The 5407-nt window shown below is 47.8% G+C and overlaps 1 protein-coding gene across 1 annotated transcript in view; it reads left to right on the forward strand.

The window, feature by feature from the left end:
* The window catches only part of MYO1D (myosin ID), a 262183-nt gene that overhangs the window by 26268 nt on the left and 230508 nt on the right, over positions 1-5407 (forward strand). The gene's annotated exons all lie outside the window — the stretch shown is intronic.

Raw genomic sequence — 5407 nt, forward strand, 5'->3', positions numbered from 1 at the left:
ATTGAACACCTTCAAGAGTAAATTGGATGCTTATCTTGCTGGGATCCTATGACCCCAGCTGACTTCCTGCCCTTTGGGCAGGGGGCTGGACTCTGTGATCTCCCAAGGTCCCTTCCAGCCCTAATGTCTATGAAATCTATGAAATCTCAGTTGAATTTTAAAAGCAAACATCAGCCATTTGACTTCAGTTTTTAAAGGAAAAAATTTCATATGCATTCAAAACATGCTACATCATTGCAATCATATTCATTGGGCCAAAATAAATGTCAGGATAGAACAAATGTACAAATTCTTATGGGGGGGGGAAAATGAAGACTGAAATAGCAATAGACTGAAATAGTAACAGTGGATGACTACAAGATGTATGTGGATCAGAAGGAAAATCCTTCATAGCAGGAAATCGGCACTAATATGCAGTACTGATATGTCACCTAAAGACGTCAAGATCTATTGGTTGGGCCCCATATCATGAAATTTTAAAAGCAGCAAGACTCCTCCCACCCCACAGCCCTTGATGATCCCTTTTAAAATGTTTCTCTGCAATAAGTTAAAAAACCTCTTTAAATAAGCTGCTGTTGAGAAATCACATTACTCTAGGAGCAAGACTTTAAGAAAAATTCTAAGAAGTAAGACTTGTGATAAAGATTACTACATTTGGCAGAGCTGAGCACTTTTTTGTACCACAGTCTTGACAGAGAGGCTGTAATTAAAAACCTAGTTTACTCAATATTGATAGTCGTTTTGCTTTTTTATCTTGATTTGTTGTAGAGGAATTGGATGATAATTATGGTATTTACAGGGCCAGATTAATGCATAGGCAATCTAGGCACATGCCTAGGGCCCTAAGCTGCAGGGGGGTCCCCAGTCCTTCCTTCTCCCCTCTGCTGGCCTCACCACCATGGCAGTTGCTTCCTAGCCCTGCTCCCCTCAGAAGGCAGCACTGGGATGGGGAGGAGGGTCTTGACTTGGCCCAGGGGCCATGAGTTTGTTTGCCTAAGGTCCACTAAAGGTTAATCTACCCCTGGGTATTTAGGAGCTATAATAGCAAGGGGCTGTTTCAAGTTAATGAAGGATCATAGGGGATCACTTAGAAAACAGATACTTGCAGTATTCTGGAGTTGTATGCCGATCCTGAAGTTAATGGTGATAGCCGAACTTTGGATAACTAAATGATCCTTGGTGATCCACCATAGAGGTAATTGTTTATGTTGGTCAAGTCTTTGCCTAAGAAAGGGATCGAGTGTTTCAGTATGCTGAAAGAAAAAGATAGTGCTTTCTAAGTGAAATGGGTCACTAGCTTGACTTTGTGCATCATTTGTTAGTCTCCGTGCTGTTTTTATCAGGTGAGCCTTCAAGAAGCACCAGCACTCTCTCCTCACTTGCTCCTCCCTAGATTTGACTTAGCTCCCTAAAAAGTAGCTTGGCTGGGTACTAAGACTGGATGTTTTAGAATGTGCTTACAAGCCCTCCTCCCATAAATAACACAGTTCTGGGGGCCCATGCATGCCTACAGCTAGCTGCTTGAGACACCATTCTGTTTTGTGGATCTGGTGGAGCATCTCCTCCACATGCTTCCTTCACCTAGCACTGTAGCTAAGTGTGTTCCTATAGAAGAGTAGCCATTAGTAACGAATGCAGACTGGTACCACAGATGGTCCATAAGCTTTTTAAATGCAGTATAGACCTTTCTTGGTTTAAGCTTACCAATAACTAGGGCCCTACTGAAATTGTGACTTTGCAGATTTTTGTGACATCTGGCATTGCTTGCAAAACTCAATTGACTCCCAGAGGGAGCCAGCAGTTCTCAGGGTGCTGCGGCAGCCCACCTGGGTGGAGACTGGGGGAGTGGGGTCTGCTTGCTTGAAGAGCTGCCAGCAAGATGGCTACCATCCCTGCCCCTTGCTCTTTATTGGTCCTGCCTCCCTCCATCAATTGATGGTAAGCGGTGGGGGTGCATGACAGGGAGCCCTTGCAGCCAGTCAGTAGCAAGGGGTGTGGCCCCTTAGGCAATTAGAGGCATGGGGGGGTGGGGTGCCATGCTCTGCCCATGAAGTTGCTGCTGGGCCCTGCATTCTGCCTACAAAATGGTGGAGGACAGCCACCCCAAATTGGCAGGTCCCTACCAGTACCCCATGTTCAAATCCACAGCTGCAAAGTTCAGGACTGTTGGTCTCTTCTAACTTATCCCTATATGGCCTGGAGTACAAGTTAGATTTTGATATTGTGTTGCTAACATCTGTGCAAAACTGTATTGACTCATCTGTATTGACTCATTAGGATACTATGACCTTCCTGGCACCAAAACTGCTAGGCATTTCTATTTCTTTATAGAAGATTAAATTACCCTTACTCTTGCACATTGGTAGAGTAGATAACAGCACGAGAGGAACAGGTGTTGTTGGGGAGGAATTCTTCAAAGAGAAGATGTACTTTATCACAGCAATTTTCCTAGCCTTACAGTAAACAAGGAAGCATACCTTTTCTGGAACTACAAATTCTGCCATAATTTTTTTTTCCCTAGAACCAGGCTCCTCCTTCAGTGTGCTAGGACAAGCCATTTTTATAACACTTTAAACTCAGTGCTTCTTGGACCCTGAAGCTCTTATGAGAGAGTCTTCACTATTTGGAGCATGTCTACATGCCAGACTTGTGGTTTTTATTTTCTGGCATGGCTTGCATGTCACTGGCCTTTTATATCACTGGTTCTGTCCTCTTAGGATTTCACAAAGGCTATACTACCTAGCCAGAAACTTGCGGTTTTTTGCATAGCAACAGGAGGAATATGATTTGATTTGATTTTTTTTAAATCCTGGTACAAGGTCTTGTCTTCTGCTTTGCAGTTATTTTATATGGTTTGTCTTTCCTAGAGCCACCCGAGATCCTCTGCCTCCCCAGCCCTGCCAGGTGGTTCTCCAGCTATTGCCAGTCAGTATCTTACCTGTCTCGTATACCTAGTTACTCCTAGTAGTTTGGCTTCATCCTTCTAGGCTTATGTGGGAATAAGCTTTGTACCTTGTACCTCTTCATATTGGAAAGTTCAGATGGTGAAATGTTCATGTTACCTGTGTATTAAGAGGCAAATGAGGGCCTTGTTATACAGTAATTTTAGGTAGCTTCTGGAGCTTGTAACCCCTGGACTGGCTTCACGTAACACCTTTTAAATGGCTTAAAACACTTATTTGTTTTAAAGTTGTGCTGTGCCAGGACAGGATTACCTCCAATCTGCCTGATTTTTTGTTCCTGTTTTATTACTGCATGGCCACCTCCCACAGCTGGTCTGCCCAAGTTGAAGTCCTCTGGTATCCCAGGATGCAATGGGTGAGCGGAGACAGCAGGGCCAGACACGGCACCACAGCCCTGGAACACTCTGTGCCTGCGGTGCCTCCCCAACCAGCTTGCTGCTCTGAATGCCTGGGCTGGACTTGGGCCATGGTGCCTGTGGGGACCAGGTTGGTGCCTTATCCCTCCTGCTGACCCCATAGTTCAGCTTGTACCTAGTCCCCTGCTCCACTGCAGTGCATCCTTTGCCCAGTGCCTGCGCCTCCAGGACCTGGACAGGACCTGGCAGGGCTGGGCAGCTGGAGCAGGGAAGGGCTTGACAGCTGCCACATGGCAGCCCAAGCCTGGTTCCAATTTTACCCTAGGCTGTGCAGGGTCTGGCTGCTGGCTCCCCCTGCCTGGCTCACCTGTAATCAGCTGCAGTTGGCAGGCACCTGAAGCCCTGTAGGTGAATATTATGTAATAAGGTGGGATTCTGGTTCCACAATGTGTTTAATAGTGCCTGTTTTTGTTTTTTTCCCCTCTGATAAAATGGATAAGGGGCTCCAAGAGTGGGCGAGGGAACTTGCAATTATATAAGAAACAAGTTAAATGATTTCTAAATGGGTTTTCAGGAATTCACAAGTGATTTTATTTCTTCTGTGAATGTTAGGAAATTTTGTAAAAGTGAGTTTGTATTAACTTTGTGAAACCTCAGGTGCGTTTTGTTTACTTGTAGTTTTTCTTAATGTGTTTCATAGTGACAGCTTTTCCTAATAAAATGTTTTTAATATAAAAAAAAAAAAAAAAAAGCTCTGAGCTTGGAGCCTTATGCTGCCCTCCTGGGCTGGGGCTGCACAGAGCAGGTGAGGAGTCTGTGCTGCTCGTGGCTGTCTCCCAAGCCTGGTGGGGGTAGAAAGTCCTGTCTCTGAACCCTCTCTTCTCCCTTCCCTCCCACCGCAGCATGTTCCTAGGCCAGGACTAGGAGCTAAAAGCGGCTCTGGAGCTTGCTCACTCGCTTGCTCTGCTTGGGGCCATCCTTCCCTGAATATACTAGGGCACTGGGGATGCCCTTTCCAGCCCTGGTCAGGGTGTCCCTGGGTCCCTGCACGTGTTGGGGATTTCTCAGCCTCTCAGCAAAGTTTGCAGCACGCTAGAAGATCTAACCTCTGCTTCAGCCTGACGGCATCCCTGGCTCCTTGCATAGATGGAGGGTAGTAAAGGGAATTTCCTTCCCCATCACTGTGCTTGCTGCAGTCCTGGAGCTTATTCACTCTGCCTGTTGGGATCAGTGAGCCAGTCCTGCTCCTAGTCTTGCTTCTGCTCACCAAGCTTCTAGTGGCAAGTTGCAGCTGTGCAGGTGAAGGACAGTCAGAGCAGGTTTTTTGCTTTACCATGTGACTGCTCCACTAAGCTGAACAATGCTAAGCCAATTTAACACAGGAGTAGGCACTTACTTGACCCAGAGAGCCACTTGGGGAATTTTGATGAGGCTGTGGGCAGGCTGGAAGCAGCATCTGGGAGCAGGATGGGTAGGAGGGGCTAGGATCATGGGGCCATGACAGCTCAGGGCTTGGGACACGATGCACTCCTCACATGCCTCTTTGACAGGTGGTTCTATGGGCAGGGGTGTGTGGGGAGTGGATTGCAGCTCTGATCCAGGTCCCAGCTCCAGACTTGTCACCACCCTGCGATCCCAGGGTCTACATGGAAACCAGCCAGGACCTGCATGGGCAGGGTGCACAGCCAAGCGATTGGGAAGGTTCAGCAAGCAGGTCCAGTAGCGGGATGGGCGGGTGGGGCTGGCATCTTACGCTGGTGACAGTGTAGGACTGGAACCTGGGGCAGAGCCATGAACTGCTCGTCTTTATGCCTCTCCACAGAACTGGCACCTGTCACAAGGACGTTCAGGCAGCAGAACATGGTGCTGTCCCAGTCCCCGGCCCCATGCTGTCATCACTCTGCGATCCTGGTGGTGGTGCTGCCCATCTCTTCTGCTCCTGTACACTTGGCAGTGGGTGTGCGGTGGATGGGCCAGGGTACCCAGGCAGTAGGGCCAGGTTTGGCATTTGCAGCAGCCAGAAGGGGCTGCCACCAGAGCTGCTGGGAAATGGGTCCGGCTGTTGTGCCATTCCTGCCCTGTTGCGTA

The sequence above is a fragment of the Crocodylus porosus genome, unplaced genomic scaffold, assembly GCF_001723895.1.
Source record: "Crocodylus porosus isolate Cpor-Errol unplaced genomic scaffold, CroPor_comp1, whole genome shotgun sequence".
In the NCBI taxonomy this organism is placed as follows: Eukaryota; Metazoa; Chordata; order Crocodylia; family Crocodylidae; genus Crocodylus; species Crocodylus porosus.